Source organism: Pleurodeles waltl, chromosome 2_2 (genome assembly GCF_031143425.1).
Source record: "Pleurodeles waltl isolate 20211129_DDA chromosome 2_2, aPleWal1.hap1.20221129, whole genome shotgun sequence".
NCBI lineage: Eukaryota > Metazoa > Chordata > Amphibia > Caudata > Salamandridae > Pleurodeles > Pleurodeles waltl.
This window is the reverse complement of record NC_090439.1, coordinates 1,055,237,183-1,055,260,601: the sequence shown is the minus strand read 5'-3', so window position 1 is coordinate 1,055,260,601 and position 23,419 is coordinate 1,055,237,183.

Genomic DNA, 23,419 nt, shown 5'->3' with positions numbered 1-23,419 from the left:
GTAAAGGTATATTGGTTTAAAAAATCTGCTGTAGATGGAAAAAAGTATAGAAGAAAACATGGACAGAAAGGGCTCTTTTTTTCACCTCAATTTTAATATATTTTTAATTTAGCTATTACCTTCTGTAGGAGAACCTTGAAGGAAATACACAAATGACTCCTTGCTGAATTCAGAATTACATTTGAATGTTTAGAGGTCTGGGATCAAGCATTGGTTTCACACCCATTTCTGACACTAACTGGAAGGAGGCTGAAAGCACAAAAAAAGTAAAAATGGAGTATGTCCTAGTAAAATGCCAAAATTGTGTTGAAAATGTGGTTTTCTGATTCAAGTCTGCCTGTTCCTGAAAGCTGGGAAAATGGTGATTTTAGAACCACAAACCCTTTGTTGATGCCATTTTCAGGGGAAAAACACAATCTTCCTTCTACAGCCCTTCTTTCCCATTTTTTTAAAAACAAAACAAAATTTTAATTATATTTTGGCAAATTTCTTGGTCTCCTCCGGGGAACCCACAAACGTTGGGTATCTCTAGAATCCCTAGGTTGCTGGAAAAAAAGACACAAATTTGCCATGGGTAACTTATGTGGACAAAAAATTATGAGGGCCTAAGCGCAAACTGCCCCAAATAGCCAAGTGAAGGCTCGGCACCTGAGGGGAAAAGGCCTGGCAGCGAAGGGGTTAATCTGCTTATGTACCAGGAAGTGGGTGTGTTTTTGTATTGTCTTTGGGTTTTAAATTGTAATGGATTTTAATATCTGTACAATAACATTTACAATAACTACTAAAGCATCATAAACTGTTTCAAACTTGATGGAATAGATGTTAAGATAAGATGATATGATGAGTGGGACTGATTTGATCGGATTGTTGTGGTAAAATATAGTTTAGAAAGGTCAAGATTGTGTCAGTGTTATGTCTGAAAGTTAGAAAGGAGGGTCATGAATATCGTCATGTTTTTCCTGCACATTGTCATTGTTAGAAATGGGGTCTTTGGTTGGCAGTCAGGTTACCCCCTGTCCAAGCAAGGACCCTCACTCTAGTCAGGGTAAGTCACACACAATCCAAACTATCCCGTGCCCTTCCTCTGGTAGCCTAGCACTGAGCAGTCAGGCTTAACTTAGAAGGCAATGTGTAAAGTATTTGTGCAATAAATCATGCAATAACACAGTATAGCACCACAAAAATAAACCACACATTGTTTAGAAAAATATATAATATTTATCTGATAAGATGCAGGTCACAACAATTAAAATGTAATAAGTATATGTTGAGATATCACTGTAAAAGGATATAAAGTGTCTTTACTCTTTTAAAAGCAATAAATGTCTCTTTCAAGCACAAAGTACCTGGTTGGCATTCAAAATCTCTGCAAAGGACCGCAGAGGAGGAGATGCGTGGAAAACAGGGAGGTGTAAGTTGATTTTTTGGGCCGCACAGGGCAATGCGTTGTATAGTTTTCACGCAGAGATGGCTGTGTGTCAATTTCCGGCACTCAGTTGTGGATCCTCTTCGGGTTGTAGGGTTTTTGGAAGCCCCGGGTACGATGCATGGATTTCTGGCACTGACAGGACGAAGTCACAGTGGCTGCGTCGATCCAGTGGGCATTGCGTGGAAATTTCTACCACACGGCAGGCGCTGCGTCGATTCCTCTCTGGAAGTCAGGCTGCATCATTCCAGCTCAGCTGTGCATCGATCCAGTGGGCTGTGCGTCGAATTTCTGGTCGCTACGCTGACACTGCATCAATCTTCTCATTGCAAAGTCGGGCTGCGTTGTTCCAGTTTGGCGTGCAGTGAATTTTTCACTGCGCTGCAGGCTGTGCTTCGTTTCTGGCAGACTGTATGTCGGTTTCAGCCGCACAAGGAGTCTTTTTGGTCCTGAGACTTCAGGCAACAGGAGGCAAGCTCTATCCAAGCCCTTGGAGACCACTTCTCAGCACAGCCAGAGAGCAGCAAGGCAGCAGGGCAACAGCAAGGCAGCAGTCCTTCACAGAAAGCAGTCAGGTGAGTCCTTTGTCTAGCCAGGCAGTTCTTCTGGGCAGGTTGCAGATTCTGGTTCAGGTTCTCTTCTACAGGAAGTGTCTGTGAGGTAGGGTGTTTACCCCAAGAAGTGTCTAAGGTCTGTGGTTTCGGGTGGTCTTCTAATACCCATTTTGGCCTTTGAAGTAGGGTTACTTCGAAGGAAAGTCTCACTTGTTTGTGAAATCCTGCCTTGCCCAGGAAAGGCCTCAGACACACACCATGGGGTTGGAGACTGCATTGCGTGAGGGCAGGCACCGTCCTTTCAGGTGTGAATGACCACTCCTCCCCTCCCTCCTAGCACACATGGCTCATCAGGATGTGCAGGCTACATCCCAGCCCCCTTTGTTTCACTGTCTACAGATAGGTGCAAACAGCCCAACTATCAAACTAACCCAGACAGGGAATCCACAAACAGGCAGAGTCACAGAATGGTTTAAGCAAGAAAATGCCCACTTTCTAAAAGTGGCATTTTCAAACACACAATCTTAAAATCAACTTTACTAAAAGATGTATTTTTAAATTGTAAATTTAGAGATCCCAAACTCCACATGTCTATCTGCTCCCAAAGGGAATCTATGCGTTAATCACGTTTAAAGGCTGCCCCCGTGTTAACCTATGAGAGAGATAGGCCTTGCAAAAGTGAAAAACGAATTTGGCAGTATTTCACTGTCAGAACATATAAAACACATTAGTATATGTCCTACCTTAACCATATACTGCACCCTGCCCAGGGGGCTACCTAGGGCCTACCTTAGGGGTGTCTTACATGTAGGAAAAGGGAAGGGCTAGGCCTGGCAAGTGGGTACACTTGCCAAGTTGAATTTACAGTTTAAAACTGCACACACAGACACTGAAGTGGCAGGTCTGAGACATGATTACAGGGCTACTTATGTGGGTGGTACAACCAGTGCTGCAGGTCCACTAATAGCATTTGATTTACAGGCCCTGATCACCTCTAGTGCACTTTACTCAGGACTTACTAGTAAATCAAATATGCCAGTCATGGATAAACCAATCAACAGTACAATTTACACAGAGAACATATACACTTTAGCACTGGTTAGCAGTGGTAAAGTGCCCAGAGTCCTAAAGCCAACAAAAACAGGTCAGGAAAAATAGGAGGAAGGAGGCAAAAAGTTTGGGGATGACCCTGCAAAAAAGGCCAAGTCCAACAGTAATTATTTTTGAATTACATATTCTCATGATAATTTGGCATTGACATAGGCCCTCATTCTGACCTTGGCGGGCGGCGGAGGCCGCCCGCCAAAGTCCCGCCGTCAAGTTACCGTTCCGCGGTCGAAAGACCGCGGCGGTAATTCTGACTTTCCCGCTGGGCTGGCTGGCGGTCGCCTTCAGACCGCCAGCCAGCCCAGCGGGAAAGAGGCTTCCACGATGAAGCCGGCTCGGAATCGAGCCGGCGGAGTGGAAGCTGTGCGACGGGTGCAGTTGCACCCGTCGCGTATTTCACTGTCTGCGCAGCAGACAGTGAAATACATGTAGGGGCCCTCTTACGGGGGCCCCTGCAATGCCCATGCCAGTGGCATGGGCACTGCAGGGGCCCCCAGGGGCCCCGCGACCCCCCCTACCGCCATCCGGATCTCGGCGGTCCGACCGCCGGGATCTGGATGGCGGTAGGGGGGGTCGGAATCCCCGCGGCGGTGCAGCAAGCTGCGCCGCCGCGGAGGATTCAATGGGGCCGCGGTACACTGGCGGGACCCCGCCAGTGGTGCCGGTCCGACCGCGGCTTTACCGCCGCGGTCGGAATCCCCATTGGAGCACCGCCGGCCTGTCGGCGGTGCTCCCGCGGTCCTCCGCCCTGGCGGTCAAAGACAGCCAGGGTCAGAATGACCACCATAATCTCTTATGCTCATCAACACATAATTGCCTTGTTGTGAAAAGGTTTCAGCCGTCACATCTGTCTCCTGTATTTTCTAAGGTGAGTACAGTAGCGGCTTAACAATGAAACCTGCACACTGGCGTCTGACCTCCTACATTACAAATGCACATTCATCTGTGTTCCTAGTACAAATGCTACATCATTGGTATCATAGTAGTGCTGATCCTCTTCTGTAGATGGTTTTAAAATTAAAAGTGGGTTGTGCAGTTAGATCTGTAAAGGATAACCAGAGTCATCTATAGCAAAGGATGAAACAAGCCCATGTTAGCAGAAACAAACCAATATCTAAACGTGTCTGCAGTGTATTGTGGCAAAATACATATGAAATACGGCGCACCATGCCAGATGTTAGGACAATAGCGTCAAATGTTTTGATGCTATTTGTCACGCTTTGCTTCACTAGCATCAAAAATGTTGACACTAGTGCATCAAAGCACAGTGAGGCCCATTGATGAAAATGGGTCCATCATTTTAATGCCTGCTCTAAGCAGGCATTAAAAATGCCAGACAAAATGGCACAGTGAAATTATGTAAATTTCACTGCACCTCTTTTTTGGGCCTGCCTGTGTCGGAACACCCCCTTGCATACATTATGAGTGACGCAGGCATAATGTAGCGCAATGGTTTGCAAAGTAGCGCAATCCAAGCATTTGTTAATATGGCGCAAGAGAAAGGCCTCTTTAACACCGCCTTAGCATAAATAAAATGTCACAAGGGTAGCACAAGGTGGTGCTAGGGATTTGTAAATATGAAACATTGTTGTGAAATGGCATGTGCCATGTGCCCTGTGCTAATGGCCACTACTTTCTACAGCTGTTGAATTAACTAAACATGTTTTACCCTCTTCAGTCTATTAGCCCCAGAATGTTCATACTTAGGGGCATATTTACAAGAAAGTGGCACATCAGCTCTGATGTGCCACTTTTCTTGCTGCGCCCTGCACCCCCCTAACACTCATTGCACGCCTCTTCCACACAAAGGGGTGCATGTGAATGGGCCGTATTTACAAGGTTTTGTGATGCTTCAGTGGCACACTGCCCTGAGTCAAAAATGTTGACCCTTGTGCAGCAAAGCACAGGTAGGCTGATTGATTAAAATGGGTGCGTCATTTGAAAGCCTGCTCTGAACAGGTGATAAAAATGACAAACAAAATGGAGCAGTGAAATGTAAATTTCACTGCACCATTTTTTAGCCCCCCCCCGGCATGGCAATGCCTCCTTGTATACATTATGCCTGACGCAGGCATAATATGGTGCAAGGGGTTGAAAAGTGGCACAATGCAAGTATCGCACCACTTTCTAAATATGGTGCGGTTTAAAAGCCACCTTAGTGTAAAAACAAAATGACACTATGGTGGCACAAGGTGGCGATAGGGGGTTGTAAATATGCCTCTAACTTTAATGTCCAGGTAGTGTGGAGTCATTTGGACAAACACCCATAGTTTGATAATGAGAAAATATTTTTAGCTGTTTGTAACACTAGGAAGTTGGTATCGCCCAAAATCTCGCTACCATAAGAGTGAGAAAGACACATTTGGCCTTGTAAATGTTCATCATTGCCTCCACTTGTTTGAGACCCAGCCTAACAGCTGAGTCAAAAACAGACGCACTGATGCTGGCAAAGATATGCCTTCTTGAAATTACCAAGGGTGTATTTTTATATGATTATAAATCAGGACCACTGAAACAGCGTATCAGTGGAGGACCAAATTAGCCCCAGGATTGATTAAATTATGCAATTTAAGAGGTTGGCAGTACTATGGGACACATTCTGTTACTGTATAATGTCCCTATTTTGTAAATTTAACGCACATTTATGACAAGGAGGTTCCAAACTATATCCAGAAAGTAGTATTTCTTATCAAAGAATATTATCAACATTCACTAGAATCTATGAAAATTCAAGTCAACAATAGAATGATTTTGTTTTGCACAGAAACTCAGGAACACCATTTTGTTTACAATAAAAGTGCCTCACTGGGCTGGGCTGTATTAGTCAAGAAATCAGATCTTAACAAGACGAGTGAAATATGAGGGATTTTTCGAGTGTCTGAAAGACGTCCTAAGTAACTGCTGCCCTGAGAGTAATGCCACTGGTGTATCATGAATGTGCACGAAAAATGAAAGAACATTTTCATGGCAAAAAAGGATTTACCTGAAATACATGTATACAGACTCCAATCATACTGAACCCTAAAATGAACCTTGGCAAAAAATATGAAAACCAGCCTTACGCTGTTGAGGCTGTTGATGGTGCTGACAGTCCATCCTGCTCTGAAAGCAGCTCCGATCCCACCCACTGGAAAAATGCCAGAATGCGAGAATGGCCATTCCAGCCCTGAATAAGGTAAGGCTGAGATAAGCTGTAGGCACCATTGGCTCCCAGTTCCTGTCCATCAACCAGAGACATTCATGGCGTCGGGAAGAAAAGTTTTTCCTCCTTATGTATCCGTCTAACATCTGAGTACCCTGGAAAACTGGATGGTGACTAGTGAACTTTTGCAAAGCGACTGCCACTTTGCTCCAAAAAGTGTTGCTTTGCTTTTAGTAAAATGTGATCTGTTTGTGCTGGAACCAATGTTTTATTTGTGTTGAAATCTGCACATTCTGCCAGAGATGGTTTATGTGGCGAGTGTGAAAAATCCATAATAATATGGAAAATGCTGCAGCCAAATAACCACAAAATTCCAGTGGGAAATATAATGTAATAACATATGCATTACTCTGAAGTGCAGAAGGGTATCCGCAAAATATAAAATTGCAAAAGTGAAAAAAGCATAACATTTGACTGGGGAAAACGGCTGTAGAGAAAAGACTTTGGGGCATATTTACAAGAAAGTGCTCTATGGCGCACATGAGCACAATGCTTCATAATTGATGATGCTATTGTGGCTCTTTGCTGGATTAGTGCCATAAATGATGGCGCTTATCCAGCAAAGCATGATGGGGAGGCCCAAAGGTTATTATGGGAGGGTCACTTTAACCCTGCCCTGAGCAGACATTAAAAATGACAGAAAAAATGGTGCACTGAAATCCTTGCAAGAAGGTTCAAGGGGCTTGTAAATATTCCCTTGTTCCCGCAAATAATTATATTTTTTGGGTTTATCACTAAGGTTTATAAAACCAGCGCTTTTGGTAGATGAAAAAGAGGCATCTGCCACCTGTCAATTGTCACTTTCCTAAACATATATGAAAAGTGAATATTCATTTTAGAGGATAAAAGTTGCTCTAAGGCTTAAGATACTAAGCATTGATGATGAATACTTGCACCTTCTGCAAACTTTTGGCAGAAAGCGTCTCTAATAATAGTGAAAATCTTTTTGAAAAGCCCTGCATATTGTGCTGAACTTTCATCAGACATCATAAAAGGTATGTGTTCTGCGGCCGCCCATCACCGGTCTGCAGATACTCCAAGCCCATATATAAATCATCTGCCAAATGCCTCTTGACAGAAAATTGACTGGAAAATTACTTGTCACCTCAAATTTGTGTCAGATTCCCGTTATTGCTACTTGCTTGAAAATAAACAGCATGTTGTGAAAGGATGCAATTGCTAGTGAAGGCGCACGTGAAGACCATGTAATGCTGAAAAACAAACAATTGTAGGTTTGCTGCAGAATTCTATTTGAGTATAAAATGAAAGCATTCACCAGGAAGATCTAAGAATGGTGTGATATAATTTTGTCCATCTTTGACCAGGTCCTTTAGTATTATTTTTCCGTGGTAATTTGTTTCTCAGGAGGTGAAGACAAAAGATGGTCTCACGATTTTGTTTATCTTTGCCTTTCTGTAGAACACATTAATGAACTGTGATTGAACAATATTTTTTCCAGGAGCAAACCTTCTTTATGCCTAGAAAGAGGCACAGTTTACACATTTATTAGATAAATTGGGTTGTTGATTGACTGGGGTGTAATCTCTGGTCAGGCACAATCCCTGTCAGGGTGAACAACAAAAAGTTCCAAAAATTTAACTGTGCTTAACCCTGGGCAGACATGTTTAAAGTATTTGTGCAGCATATAAACAGTAATAAAGTGAAAACACAGCACTAGAAAAATCCCTCACCAATTTTGAAAAATAAAGAAGACACCAAACTGATACAATTCCAAACAAAAGCTCTGGAGTAATTCATTTTTACAGTTGTTAATAAAAACTAGCACCTAAAAGATCAAATCACCAACCGTGGACATCTAGTCATTCAAGACTGGGTCAAAGTAAAAAAATATGGCCGATCGCAATGGAGTGCTGGTCAGTTACAAGAAGTGGATTGGGCCCAGTATCGCTTATCGTCGGACATTGAAGAATTTTCAAGAAAAATTGTCTGAAAAGTTAAATATTAACAGGACAAGGCTGCAGGTGGTGTCCGATGAAGGAGTGTTGTGGTTGTGAAGCCACTGGAAGAAGTTGCAGAGAAGATTTTTATATTCAGATTTGGAGCATGGTTTATATATTGGCAGAGTTGTTGCTTTGTCGCAACTCTGATGGAGTTCCCTCCTCACCAATATAGTGGTTTGTCCTAATTTAATTCCAGCCAAACCTTAAGTTTGGCCATGGCGGAGACTACTCAGACCCTGCCGGGCCTAATCTTCTCCAGAAGCCAGGCGGAGTAAGGGTCGTAGGATTAATGGCCACATGTCTGCCCACCCAATTTAAATGGGCAGATGTGTATATTAAAACAATACCTTTTAGGCTTACAATGATGTATACATTATGCAAAGGTAGTTCCCAAACTTAGGTGGAGAGCAGCTCCAGTAAAGAGCACCATTCAATACCGGTGACTACAATACCAGCGACACTCTAAATTTGTTCATCTTAAATGTCTGTTTGTCTAGCAAAGTTTTTAAGCATAGTATTAGTACAGTGTCATTCACACTGAACTAGAAAGGGGCAGAGGGCCTCATGACGAGTTCGGCAGGCTGACTATCAACCCGCTGGAAATAGTAAAGCAGAATTTTCCTCAGCCCAGGGAGCAGAGTCCAATGCCTTCGCACAGAGGGTGCCCCCAGCACCCTCAGAATGCACCCTGTTTGCCGTACAGACAATGGACATTCAGGGGGTGCTGGGCAGGGAAACCCAGCAGTGCCCATGACCATTGGGACCCTGACACAAAAAGGATGCGGAAAGGGAAATTATGATCAGCATGGCAGTCTCCTGATGGTCTAAATGCCAGGGTCGTAATCTGGCGGTCAAACCAATCCCCTGAGTTTGGCAGTTTCATGGTCATCAAACTCATAATCAGGCTTAAAGTCTTTTGCCATTTATACAGTGAAGTTCTTAACCTCTTGGGTGCCTTGGACGTAATGGTTATGTCCTTGGCAGCACCACTTGGGTGCCAAGGACGTAACCGTTACGTCCTGCACCCTGCCCTCCGGGGAAGCGTTAGTGCTCCCGTGAGGGCCCCGCCCCCAAGGCAGGGCTGAAAAGGGAATCATTTCCCCTTCCACTCCGCCCACATCTAATGATGTCAGCAAGCGATTGCGCCGCTCGACACGCTGTAAGCAAATGGCATCCTGGAGGAAAGAGGTACATTTTTTCACCGGCTTGGGGGGAATCCTCTAAAAGGTGCATCGGGGGAAAGGAAAGTGTTTTCCTTTCCTTCAATGTCTCTTTCAACATTCCTGCTGCCCGATCACAATACGATCGGGCACCAGGAATGCCCACTAGACACCGGGGATTTTTGTTTATATAGTGTTTTGTTTGTTGTATGTTGTGGAAAGCAGCCCCTTTGGCAATGATCACTCCCCTTAGGGGGCACACATGTTTTACACCATTTCTGCCCCACTTGAGAGCAGATCAGCTGAATATTTTTAGGCCAATCTGCACCTAAGGGGGGCAGAAGCCACTGCGTCATCAGGGATAGTTTGCCCGTTTCTTCATTTGTGGGGAGGGGGCCCCATTGACAAGGGTCATCCCTCAAAGGGGGCAAAGCACTGTTGGACCATTCTGTCCCCCTTGGGGGCAGATCAGCCTATCTCTTTTTGGGCCTATTGGCCCCCAAGGGGGGCAGAGTCCACTTAGCGCTAGGGATCTTGTGTGTGCTTTGTGTGGGGGGGGGGCCTTGGGCAAGGGTCACCCCCAAAGGGGGCAATATATTTTATGCCATTTTTGCCCCTCTTGGGGGCAGATTGGCCTATTACTTTTAGACAGAAGCCACTAAGGTTCCAGGGATTTTTATTTTTTTTGTGTGGGGGCAGACCCTTGGGCATGGGATTCAGCACAATACTGGTGGCCATCTCTGCCCCCCTTGGTGGCAGATGAGCATAGTTTTTTTTAGGCCCATCTACCCCCGAGGGGGGCAGACACAACTAGACACCAGGGAAAATTTCGAAATGTTTGGTGACGGGGTGTTTTTCAACTGGCGAAGTATTTGCATTTGGGATTATGCCAGTTTGTTTCTCCTTTTTGGCCTAGTTCAAAGTTTTTGCTTCCTTTGCTGTGTCTCGTTGTGGTTTTGGCAGTGGTTGACCTGCGGTGTGCGTAGTTGCATTTTTTAGGTAAGTAAAAACAAATTACTCCAAAGGAGTATTGTTGTCATGCATGAATGATCTGTTTTAGGTGGTGTACTTAATGCAGGATTGTGTGTGAAATTGTCCTTAGATTCGTGCACAATGATATTTGTGTTGTCTTATGTCCAATTTGTTTTTCTTTTTTCTTTTTAGTGGGATATCATTGGTGATTGCTCTGTCTGTGCAGAGTAGTTGCTGGTGAGTCTAGCTTTTTCAGACAAGTAAGTGGTATAGTTTTTGAGTACATAACACTTTGTGATAAAGCCACACTTTGTTTATTACTTATTTTAGACAGTGCTGGTTGTTGTTGGCGATTTTGTCAAGTTACACTTCATAGAAAGGATCACAGCTAGCCACAAAGTGACTGCTCAGCAGGATGTTGGCATGCTTTTTGAGTTGTCTTCTGACCATGATTATGAGACTGACTCTGCATCTGAGGCAGAGGAGGAAGTGAGAGATTCTGGCAGTTGGTTTTCTTTCCGAGAGAAATCTTCTGATGAGATAGCCACCCTCAGTGCAGATGAAGGGCCTGTTTTAGAGGAGGACACTGATGTGCCAATAGTGCAGCAGCTTGGGGCAAAAGGTTTCCCACTGTAAGATCTGACACCTGGGTTGCCCCAACTATGGAGCAGCCACAGTTGCCAGCCTTTACTGGTCTCCCAGGGTGTAGAGTGAATGTGGAAAACTTTTTGACTGTCAATTTCTTTGAGTTGTTTATGGACGATGTATTTTTGGAAGAGATTGTTGAGCAGACTAATCTGTATGTGGAACAGTATTTGAGAGACAATGCTGACAGACTTAGGCCTCTGTCTAGAGCTACCCAGTGGATTCTAACAAATCAGGAGGAGATGAAAAAGTTCTTGGGTTTGACGTTTTTGATGGGTGTTGGACTTTTGCTTATGCAGGGTCATCCTGAATCTTTTTGCCTCCTGCCTCCTATTTTTTTCTGACCTGTCGCTGTTGGCTTTTGAACTCTGAGCACTTTCCCACTGCTAACCAGTGCTAAAGTGCATATGCTCTCCGTGTAAATTGTATGTAATTGGTTTATCCATGATTGGCCTATTTGATTTACTAGTAAGTCCCTAGTAAGGTGCACTAGAGGTGCCAGGGCCTGTAAATCAAATGCTACTAGTGGGCCTGCAGCACTGGTTGTGCCACCCACATAAGTAGCTCTGTAATCGTGTCTCAGACCTGCCACTGCAGTGTCTGTGTGTGTATTTTTACACTGTAAATTCGACTTGGCAAGTGTACCCACTTGCCAGGCCTAAACCTTCCCTTTTCTTACATGTAAGGCACCCCTAAGGTAGGCCCTAGGTAGCCCCAAGGGCAGGGTGCAGTGTATGGATAAGGTAGGACATATAGTAATGTGATTTATATGTCTTGACAGTGAAATACTGCCAACTTTGTTTTTCACTGTTGCAAGGCCTGTCTCTCTCATAGGATAATATGGGGGCTACCTTTAAATATGATTAAAGTGTAGATTCCCCTAGAGAGTAGATGACCATGTGGAGTTTGGAGTCCCTGAACTCACAATTTAAAAATACATCTTTTAGTAAAGTTGATTTTAAGATTGTGCGTTTGAAAATGCCACTTTTAGAAAGTGAGCATTTTCCTGCTTAAACCATTCTGTGACTCTGCCTTGTTTGTGGATTCCCTGTCTGTGTCAGTTTGACAGTTGGGTTGTTTTTCACCTCGCACTAGACAGTGACACAAAGGGGGCTGGGGTGTAACCTGCATTACATGATTGGCCATCTCTGCTAGGAAAGAGGGGTGGAGTGGTCACTCTCATCTGAAAGGACTGTGCCTGCCTCTGACAATGCCTGCTCCAAACCCCTGGTGTGTGTCTGAGGATTTCACAAGTAGGTGTGAGTCCCCTTTGAAGAAAGGTGACTTCAAAGACTAAAATGGGTATGAGAAATCTACAGACTTTAGAAACACTTCTGGAACAAAGAGGAACCTCTGCCTGGAGAAGAGCTGGAAGCTGAGGAAGAAGTGCTGCCCTGCCTGTGACTGTGCTTTGTGGAGCTTTCCTGCAGTGCTGCTTCTGCCAGAGTAAGAGGGCAAAGACTGGACTTTGTGTGCCTTCAATCTTGTGAAGAAATCACCAAGGGCTTGAGTAAGAGCTTGCCTCCTGTTGTTTGAAGTCTGAGGGACAGCAAAGACTTTTCTCTGCCAGCACCTGGAGTCTCTGGAGAGACTCCTGCCCCGACAAGTGGTGCCCTATCCAGTCCCTGGGCCCTTGAAAGGAAAGCTGGTGGAATCCAAAGAAATCGACTTCGGATGACTTCGGACCGACGCCGCTGCTGAATCCGGTAACGCCGACTGCACCTGACGCCGTGACCTTCGCTGGAACGCGACGCTCTTCGCAGGCCGCAGCAGCCCCGCTGAAGTCCATGACTCCGTGTAAGTCGCCGCACCACGTTGTGATCGACGCCGCTCGAAGTGCACGGATTCAACATTTCGCACAGACGCCGCGATCTCCGACTTCGCGCATCGGCTTGTTCTCACTCCTCACCAAAGGTACTGTACTTGGGGGTCTACACGACTCCGTGTCCAGCGCCGCTGGTGTCGGCTTGTTGGGAACGACTCCGTCACGACGCCGTGTTAACATCTCATCAAAGCATTTTTGTTTCTAAGCGCTATTTTTGAGTTTAATCTTTAAAAATTCATAACTTGACTTGTGTATGTCAGATTTTTGTAGTTTTGGTCTTGTTTTGTTTAGATAAATATTTCCTATTGTTCTAAACCGGTGTTGTGTCATTTTGTAGTGTTTTCATTAAGTTACTGTGTGTTTTGGTACAAATACTTTACACCTAGCACTCTGAGGTTAAGCCTACTGCTCTGCCAAGCTACCAAGGGGGTAAGCAGGGGTTAGCTGAGGGTGATTCTCTTTTACCCTGACTAGAGTGAGGGTCCTTGCTTGAACAGGGGGTAACCTGACTGTCAACCAAAGACCCCATTTCTAACAATGGGGTTGATAAAGAAGCCGTCACTTGCTTCTTATTGGTCTACTAGTCCTTTAATGGCAACAGCTATATGTCCTGCAACCCTGACTCATAATTGGTATTTGCTTCTTCTTCGGATGCTGCATTTTGTTGACAATGCTTTAGCTTTGCCACAAGGTCACCCTGATTATGACCATCTTTTTAAGACTAGTCATATCCTTGATCACTTTGTAGATTGGTTTTCAGAGGTGTATGTTCCAGGCAACGAAATTAGTGTAGACAAATCTTTGGGGGATCCACGCTACCCACAACTCCCTGGACTCCTGTGGGTGTCTAGTTTTAAAAAATGTCTGGGTTTGGTAGGTTTCTCTAAATGACCACCGCAACCCGGTCCAAAAACGCAGGTCCCTTCCACCCCCCAGAAAAAAGGTAGGTTTTGTAATAGATCATTTTGATGTGTTTATGTTGTGTTTTGGGGCATTTCCTGTCACGGACACTAGGCCTATCCACACAAGTGAGGTACCATTTTTATTGGGAGACTTGGGGGAATGGTGGGTGAAAGGAAATATGTGGTTCATCACTAAAATGTGAGTAAAAAGTGTTTTTCTTGCCAAAATTTGAGGTTTGCAGAAGATTCTGGGTAACAGAACCGGGTGAGAGCCCCAAAAGTCATCCCATTCTGAATTGCCCTGGGTGTTTAGTTTTGAAAAAAATATAGGTTTGCTAGGTTTCCCTAGGAGCTGGAGCTAGAGGCCAAAATCCACATCTAAGCACAAACAGGTCAGTTTTCTTTGGGAAAATGTGATGTCTCCATGTTGTGTTTTACGACATTTCCTGTCACGGACACTAGGCCTACCCACACGAGTGTGGTACCATTTTTATTGGGAGACTTGGGGGAATGCTGGTTGGAAGGAAATTTGTGGCACCTCTTAGATTCCAGAACTTTCCATTACAGAAATGTGAGGAAAAGGTGTTTTTTTCCACATTTTGAGATTTGCAACTGATTCAGGGTAACAGAACCTGGTGAAATCCCCACAAGTCACCCCATTCTGAATTATCCTGGTTGTTCAGTTTTAAAAAATATATAGGTTTGCTAGGTTTCCCTAGATGCCTGCTGAGCTAGAGGCCAAAATCCACAGCAAGGCCCTTTGCAAAAGAAAAGGTCAGTTTTCTTTGGGAAAATGTGATGAATCTATGTAGTGTTTTGGGGGCATTTCCTTGTGCGGCCACTAGCATACCCACACTAGTGAGGTACCACTTTTATAAGTAGACTTGAAGGAATACCAGGGGAAGGAAGTTTGTGGCTCCTCTCAGATTCCTGAACTTTCCATCGCCAAAATTTTAGGAAAAATAGTTTTTTTATGCCAAAAGTTGAGGTTTGCAAAGGATTCTGGGTAACAGAACCTGGTGAGAACCCCACAAGTCCCCCCCTCATGAATTTCCCTAGGTGTCTAGTTGTCAGGAATGTCTAGGTTTGCTAGGTTTTCTTAGATGCCTTCTGAGCTAGAGGCCAAAATCCACATCTAGACACTTTGCAAAAAACAGGTCAGTTTTCTTTGGGAAAATGTGATGTGTTCATGTTGTGTTTTACGGCATTTCCTGTCACGGACACTAGGCCTACCCACACGAGTGCGGTAACATTTTTATCGGGAGACTTGGGGGAATTCTGGTTGGAAGGAAATTTGTGGCTCTTCTTAGATTGCAGAAATTTCCAGCACCGAAATGTGAGGAAAAAGTGTTTTTTTTGTGTCAAATTATGAGGTTTACAAACGATTCTGGGTAACAGAACCTGGTGAGATCCCCTCAAGTCACCCCATTCTGAATTGCCCTGTTTGTTCAGTTTAAAAAAATATATGGGTTTGCTAGGTTTCCCTAGGTGCCTGCTGAGGTAGAGGCCAAAATCCACAGCAAGGCCCTTTGCAAAAAAAATATCAGTTTTCTATGGGAAAATGTGATGCATGTATGTTGTGTTTTGGGGGGATTTCCTGGTGCGGGCACTAGGACTACCCACACAAGCGAGGTACCACTTTTATCAGCAGACTTGAGGGAATACCGGGGGAAGAAAATTTGTGGCTCCTCTCAGATTCCTGAACTTTCCATCGCCAAAATTTTAGGAAAAAGTGTTTTTTTATGCCAAAAGTTGAGGTTTGGAAAGGATTCTGGGTAACAGAACCTGGTGAGAACCCCACAAGTTCCCCCCATCATGAATTTCCCTAGGTGTCTAGTTTTCAGGAATGTCCATTTTTGCTAGGTTTTCTTAGATGCCTTCTGAGCTAGAGGCCAAAATCCACATCTAGACACTTTGCAAAAAACAGGTCAGTTTTCTTTGGGAAAATGTGATGTGTTCATGTTGTGTTTTATTGCATTTCCTGTCACGGACACTAGGCCTACCCACACGTGTGCGGTAACATTTTTATTGGGAGACTTAGGGGAATGCTGGTTGGAAGGAAATTTGTGGTTCCTCTTAGATTTCAAAAATTTCCATCACCGAAATGTGAGGAAAAAGTCTTTTTTGTGTGTCAAATTTTGGGGTTTGCAAATGATTCTGGGTAACAGAACCTGGTGAGATCCCCACAAGTCACCACATCATGAATCTCCCTAGGTGTCTAGTTTTCAGGAATGTCCAGGTTTGCTAGGTTTTCTTAGATGCCTCCTAAGCTAGAGGCCAAAATCCACAGCTAGGCACTTTGAAAAAAACAGGTCAATTTTCTTTGGGAAAATGTTAGGTGTCCTTGTTGTGTTTCAGGGCTTTTCCTGTTGTGGTCGCTAGGCCTACCCACACAAGTCATGTAACATTTTTATTGGGAGACTTGGGGGAATGCTGGGTGGATGGGAATTTGTGGCTCCTCTCACATTCCAGAACTTTCTATCTCCGCAATGAGGGGAAAATGTGTTTTTTGCCAGATTTTTAGGTTTGCAAAGGATTCTGGGTAACAGAACATGGTGAGAGCCCCACAGGTCACCCCATTCTGAATTTCCCTGGGTGTTTAGTTTTCAAAAATATGTAGGTTTGCTAGGTTTCCCTAGGAGCCAGCTGAGGTAGAGGCTAAAATCCCCATCTAGGCACTTTGGAAACAACAGGTCAGGTTTCTTTGGGAAAATGTGATGTGTCTATGTTGTGTTTTTGGAGCATTTCCTGTTGCGGGCACTAGGCCTAACCATACAAGTGAGGTACCATTTTTATCAGGAGACTTGTCGGAATGCTGCGTGGAAGGAAATTTGTGGCTCCTCTCATATTCCCGAACTTTCCATCTCAGAAATGTGAGGAAAATGGGTTTTTTTGCCAGATTTTGAGGTTTGCAAAGGATTCTGGGTAACAGAACCTGACACGAGCCCCACAAGTCACCCATTCTTAATTGCCATGGGTCTCTAGTTTTGGAAAATATATAGGTGTGCTAGGTTTCCCTAGGTGCCGGCTGAGCTAGAGGCCAAAATCCACAGCTAGGCACTTTGCAAATAACATATCAGTTTGCTCTGGAAAAATGTGAAGTGTCCATGTTGTGTTTTGGGGCATTCACGAGCACTAGGCCTATCCACGCAAGTGAGGTACCATTTTTATTGGGAGACTTGGGGGAATGGTGGGTGAAAGGAAATATGTGGTTCATCACCAAAATGTGAGTAAAAAGTGTTTTTCCTGCCAATATTTGAGGTTTGCAGAGGATTCTGGGTAAGAGAACCGTGTGAGAGCCCCAAAAGTCACCCCATTCTGAATTCCCCTGGGTGTTTAGTTTTGAAAAAAATATAGGTTTGCTAGGTTTCCCTAGGAGCTGGCTAAGCTAGAGGCCAAAATCCACATCTAGGCACAAACAGGTCAGTTTTCTTCGGGAAAATGTAATGTCTCCATGTTGTGTTTTACGACATTTCCTGTCACGGACACTAGCACTACCCACACAAGTGCGGTACAAGTTTTATTGGGAGACTTGGGGGAATGCTGGTTGTAACGAAATTTGTGGCACCTCTTAGATTCCAGAACTTTCCATCACAGAAATGTGAGGAAAAAGTGTTTTTTTCCCACATTTTGAGGTTTGCAAATGATTCTGGGTAACAGAACCTGGTGAGATCCCCACAAGTCACCCCATTCTAAATTGTCCTGGTTGTTCAGTTTAAAAAAAATATAGGTTTGCTAGGTTCCCCTAGGTGCCTGCTGAGCTAGAGGCCAAAATCCACAGCAAGGCCCTTTGCAAAAAAAAGATCAGTTTTCTTTGGGAAAATGTGATGCATGTATGTTGTGTTTTGGGGGCATTTCCTTGTGCGGGCACTAGGCCTACCCACACAAGCGAGGTACCACTTTTATCAGCAGATTTGAGGGAATACCGGGGGAAGGAAGTTTGTGGCTCTTCTCAGATTCCTGAACTTTCCACCACCGAAATTTGAGGAAAAAGTGTTTTTTTATTTCAAAAGTTGATGTTTGGAAAGGATTCTGGGTAACAGAACCTGGTGAGAACCCCACAAGTCCCCCCCATCATGAATTTCCCTAGGTGTCTAGTTTTCAGGAATGTCCAGTTTTGCTAGGTTTTCTTAGATGCCTTCTGAGCTAGAGGCCAAAATCCACATCTAGACACTTTGCAAAAAACAGGTCAGTTTTCTTTGGTAAAATGTGATGTGTTCATGTTATGTTTTACAGCATTTCCTGTCACGGACACTAGGCCTACCCACACGAGGGCGGTAACATTTTTATTGGGAGACTTAGGGGAATGCTGGTTGGAAGGAAATTTGTGGTTCCTCTTAGATTCCAAAAATTTCCATCACCGAAATGTGGGGAAAAAGTGTTTCTTGTGTGTCAAACTTTGAGGTTTGCAAACGATTCTGGGTAGCAGAACCTGGTGAGATCCCCACAAGTCACCCCATCATGAATCTCCCTAGGTGTCTAGTTTTCAGGAATGTCCAGGTTTGCTAGGTTTTCTTAGATGCCTCCTAAGCTAGAGGCCAAAACCCACAGCTAGGCACTTTGAAAAAAACAGGACAGTTTTCTTTGGGAAAATGTTATGTGTCCTTGTTGTGTTTCAGGGCTTTTCCTGTTGTGGTCGCTAGGCCTACCCACACAAGTCATGTAACATTTTTATTGGGAGACTTGGGGGAATGCTGGGGGATGGATGGGAATTTGTGGCTCCTCTCACATTCCAGAACTTTCTATCTCCGAATTGAGGGGAAAATGTGTTTTTTGCCAGATTTTTAGGTTTCCAAAGGATTCTGGGTAACAGAACATGATGAGAGCCCCACAGGTCACCCCATTCTGAATTTCCCTGGGTGTTTATTTTTCAAAAATATGTAGGTTTGCTAGGTTTCCCTAGGAGCCAGCTGAGGTAGAGGCTAAAATCCACATCTAGGCACTTTGCAAACAATAGGTCAGGTTTCTTTGGGAAAATGTGATGTGTCTATGTTGTGTTTTTGGAGCATTTCCTGTTGCGGGCACTAGGCCTAACCATACAAGTGAGGTACCATTTTTATCAGGAGACTTGTGGGAATGCTGCGTGGAAGTAAATTTGTTGCTCCTCTCATATTCCCGAACTTTCCATCTAAGAAATGTGAGGAAAATGTGTTTTTTTTGCCAGATTTTGAGGTTTGCAAAGGATTCTGGGTAACAGAACCTGACACGAGCCCCACAAGTCACCCATTCTTAATTGCCATGGGTCTCTAGTTTTGAAAAATATATAGGTTTGCTAGGTTTCCCTAGGTGCTGGCTGAGCTAGAGGCCAAAATCCACAGCTAGGCCCTTTGCAAAAAAAAGATCAGTTTTCTTTGGGAAAATGTGATGCATGTATGTTGTGTTTTGGGGGCATTTCCTGGTGCAGGCACTAGGCCTACCCACCCAAGTGAGGTATCACTTTTATCAGGAGACTTGAGGGAATACCGGGGGAAGGAAGTTTGTGGCTCCTCTCAGATTCCTGAACTTTCCACCACCGAAATTTGAGGAAAAAGTGTTTTTTTATGTCAAAAGTTGAGGTTTGGAAAGGATTCTGGGTAACAGAACCTGGTGAGAACCCCACAAGTTCCCCCCATCATGAATTTCCCTAGGTGTCTAGTTTTCAGGAATGTCCAGTTTTGCTAGGTTTTCTTAGATGCCTTCTGAGCTAGAGGCCAAAATCCACATCTAGACACTTTGCAAAAAACAGGTCAGTTTTCTTTGGGAAAATGTGATGCGTTCATGTTGTGTTTTATTGCATTTCCTGTCACGGACACTAGGCCTACCCACACGAGTGCTGTAACATTTTTATTGGGAGACTTAGGGGAATGATGGTTGGAAGGAAATTTGTGGTTCCTCTTAGATTTCAAAAATTTCCATCACCGAAATGTGAGGAAAAAGTGTTTTTTGTGTGTCAAATTTTGAGGTTTGCAAATGATTCTGGGTAACAGAACCTGGTGAGATCCCCACAAGTCACCACATCATGAATCTCCCTAGGTTTCTAGTTTTTAGAAATATCTGTTTGTTAGGTTTTTCTAGCTGCTGACTGAGCTAGAGGTTAAAATCCACAGCTAGGCACTTTGCAACAAACTGGTCAGTTTTCTTTGGGAAAATGTGATGTGTCCATGTTGTGTTTAGGGGCATTTCCTGTGGTGGGCACTAGGCCTACCCACACAAGTGAGGTACCATTTTTAGTGGGAGACTTGGGGTAACGCTGGGTAGAAGGACATATTGTGGCTCATCTTTGATTCCAGAACTTTCCTTCACCCAAATGTGAGGAAAAAGTTTTTTGTATGCCAAATCTTGAGGTTTGCAAAGGATTCTGGGTAACAGAACCTGGTAAAAGCCCAACAAGTCACCCCATCATGCATTCCCCTAGATGTCTAGATTTCAGGAATGTCCAGGTTTGCTAGGTTTTCTTAGATGCCTCCTAAGCTAGAGGCCAAAATCCACAGCTAGGCACTTTGAAAAAAACAGGTCAGTTTTCTTTGGGAAAATGTTATGTGTCCTTGTTGTGTTTCAGGGCTTTTCCTGTTGTGGTCGCTAGGCCTACCCACACAAGTCATGTAACATTTTTATTGGGAGACTTGGGGAAATGCTGGGCGGATGGGAATTTGTGGCTCCTCTCACATTCCAGAACTTTCTATCTCCGCAATGAGGGGAAAATGTGTTTTTTGCCAGATTTTTAGGTTTGCAAAGGATTCTGCGTAACAGAACATGGTGAGAGCCCCACAGGTCTCCCCATTCTGAATTTCCCTGGGTGTTTAGTTTTCAAAAATATGTAAGTTTGCTAGGTTTCCCTAGGAGCCAGCTGAGGTAGAGGCTAAAATCCCCATCTAGGCACTTTGCAAACAACAGGTCAGGTTTCTTTGGGAAAATGTGATGTGTCTATGTTGTGTTTTTGGAGCATTTCCTGTTGCGGGCACTAGGCCTAACCATACAAGTGAGGTACCATTTTTATCAGGAGACTTGTCGGAATACTGCGTGAAAGGAAATTTGAGGCTCCTCTCATATTCCCGAACTTTCCATCTCAGAAATGTGAGGAAAATGTGTTTTTTTTGCCAGATTTTGAGGTTTGCAAAGGATTCTGGGTAACATAACCTGACACTAGCCCCACAAGTCACCCATTCTTAATTGCCATGGGTCTCTAGTTTTGAAAAATATATAGGTGTGCTAGGTTTCCCTAGGTGCCGGCTGAGCTAGAAGCCAAAATCCACAGCTAGGCACTTTGCAAATAACATATCAGTTTGCTCTGGAAAAATGTGAAGTGTCCATGTTGTATTTTGGGGCATTCACGAGCACTAGGCCTATCCACGCAAGTGAGGTACCATTTTTATTGGGAGACTTGGGGGAATGGTGGGTGAAAGGAAATATGTGGTTCATCACCAAAATGTGAGTAAAAAGTGTTTTTCTTGCCAATATTTGAGGTTTGCAGAGGATTCTGGGTAAGAGAACCGTATGAGAGCCCCAAAAGTCACCCCATTCTGAATTCCCCTGGGTGTTTAGTTTTGAAAAAAATATAGGTTTGCTAGGTTTCCCTAGGAGCTGGCTAAGCTAGAGGCCAAAATCCACATCTAGGCACAAACAGGTCAGTTTTCTTCGGGAAAATGTAATGTCTCCATGTTGTGTTTTACGACATTTCCTGTCACGGACACTAGCACTACCCACACAAGTGCGGTACAAGTTTTATTGGGAGACTTGGGGGAATGCTGGTTGTAACGAAATTTGTGGCAAATCTTAGATTCCAGAACTTTCCATCACAGAAATGTGAGGAAAAAGTGTTTTTTTCCACATTTTGAGGTTTGCAAATGATTCTGGGTAACAGAACCTGGTGAGATCCCCACAAGTCACCCCATTCTAAATTGTCCTGGTTGTTCAGTTTAAAAAAAATATAGGTTTGCTAGGTTTCCCTGGGTGCCTGCTGAGCTAGAGGCCAAAATCCACAGCTAGGCACTTTGCAAATAACATATCAGTTTGCTTTGGAAAAATGTGAAGTGTCCATGTTTTGTTTCGGGGCATTCAGGAGCACTAGGCCTATCCACACAAGTGAGGTACCATTTTTATTGGGAGGCTTGGGGGAATTGTGGGTGAAAGGAAATATGTAGTTCATCACCAAAATGTGAGTAAAAAGTGTTTTTCTTGCCAAAATTTGAGGTTTGCAGAGGATTCTGGGTAAGAGAACCGGGTGAGAGCCCCAAAAGTCACCCCATTCTGAATTCCCCTGGGTGTTTAGTTTTGAAAAAAATATAGGTTTGCTAGGTTTCCCGAGGAGCTGGCTAAGCTAGAGGCCAAAATTCACATCTAGGCACAAACAGGTCAGTTTTCTTTGGGAAAATGTAATGTCTCCATGTTGTGTTTTACGACATTTCCTGTCACGGACACTAGCACTACCCACACAAGTGCGGTACAAGTTTTATTGGGAGACTTGGGGGAATGCTGGTTGTAACGAAATTTGTGGCACCTCTTAGATTCCAGAACTTTCCATCACAGAAATGTGAGGAAAAAGTGTTTTTTCCACATTTTGAGGTTTGAAAATGATTCTGGGTAACAGAACCTGGTGAGATCCCCACAAGTCACCCCATTCTAAATTGACCTGGTTGTTCAGTTTAAAAAAATATAGGTTTGCTAGGTTTCCCTAGGTGCCTGCTGAGCTAGAGGCCAAAATCCACAGCAAGGCCCTTTGCAAAAAAAAGATCAGTTTTCTTTGGGAAAATGTGATGCATGTATGTTGTGATTTGGGGGCATTTCCTGGTGCGGGCACTAGGCCTACCCACACAAGCGAGGTACCACTTTTATCAGCAGACTTGAGGGAATACCGGGGGAAGGAAGTTTGTGGCTCCTCTCAGATTCCTGAACTTTCCACCACCGAAATTTGAGGAAAAAGTGTTTTTTTATGTCAAAAGTTGAGGTTTGGAAAGGATTCTGGGTAACAGAACCTGGTGAGAACCCCACAAGTCCCCCCCATCATGAACTTCCCTAGGTGTCTAGTTTTCAGGAATGTCCAGTTTTGCTAGGTTTTCTTAGATGCCTTCTGAGCTAGAGGCCAAAATCCACATCTAGACACTTTGCAAAAAACAGGTCAGTTTTCTTTGGGAAAATGTGATGTGTTCATGTTATGTTTTACTGCATTTCCTGTCACGGACACTTGGCCTACCCACACGAGTGCGGTAACATTTTTATTGGGAGACTTAGGGGAATGCTGGTTGGAAGGAAATTTGTGGTTCCTCTTAGATTCCAAAAATTTCCATCACCGAAATGTGGGGAAAAAGTGTTTCTTGTGTGTCAAATTCTGAGGTTTACAAACGATTCTGTGTAACAGAACCTGGTGAGATCCCCAGAAGTCACCCCATCATGAATCTCCCTAGGTGTCTAGTTTTCAGGAATGTCCAGGTTTGCTAGGTTTTCTTAGATGCCTCCTAAGCTAGAGGCCAAAATCCACAGCTAGGCACTTTGAAAAAAACAGGTCAGTTTTCTTTGGGAAAATGTTATGTGTCCTTGTTGTGTTTCAGGGCTTTTCCTGTTGTGGTCGCTAGGCCTACCCACACAAGTCATGTAACATTTTTATTAGGAGACTTGGGGGAATGCTGGGTGGATGGGAATTTGTGGCTCCTCTCACATTCCAGAACTTTCTATCTCCGAAATGAGGGGAA